At 46.2% G+C, this 463-nt stretch overlaps 1 pseudogene across 1 annotated transcript in view; it reads right to left on the bottom strand.

Annotated features, from left to right (window-relative positions):
- LOC119589229 overlaps positions 1 to 463 on the bottom strand; it is an 11,027-nt pseudogene that overhangs the window by 1,966 nt on the left and 8,598 nt on the right. The window contains 1 exon segment of the transcript XR_005230176.1: positions 307 to 438. The product of XR_005230176.1 is annotated as an uncharacterized LOC119589229 (transcript).

Raw genomic sequence — 463 nt, forward strand, 5'->3', positions numbered from 1 at the left:
ACGCAGGAGATGTAAGTGTATTTCTGCTTTTGCTATATCTACTACATGGTGATCTGAAGTTCTCCCAAGTGTCATCCGCCTAAGAAAATGTAACATATTGGTACCCCATAAAAAAAACTAATGTATTATCACAGAATTCATAGTGACTAAAGGGATGAACCATTTTAGCATGATGTATTAAAAACTGAATAAAATCATGCCAAAATAACGCAACACTACTGAACATGCCAAACACACTCTACTAAAACCCTACTGAACGCAGGACTCGCGTAATATAAGACAGAGCGTAAGAGCGAGACAACTTACTAGTGATCAGCTTGGTGCCGCCCTCGGGCTTGAACTTGCCAGGGGCGGGCGTGGCGAGGCCGAACCCAACGCCCACCTTGTAGACGGGGAGGTCGTCCAGGGGAATCACCGTCGAGGACACAGGCACAAGCACTGTTGGGAACTCAGGTTGTAGCGC

Source organism: Penaeus monodon, chromosome 25 (genome assembly GCF_015228065.2).
Source record: "Penaeus monodon isolate SGIC_2016 chromosome 25, NSTDA_Pmon_1, whole genome shotgun sequence".
Classification (NCBI taxonomy): Eukaryota; Metazoa; Arthropoda; class Malacostraca; order Decapoda; family Penaeidae; genus Penaeus; species Penaeus monodon.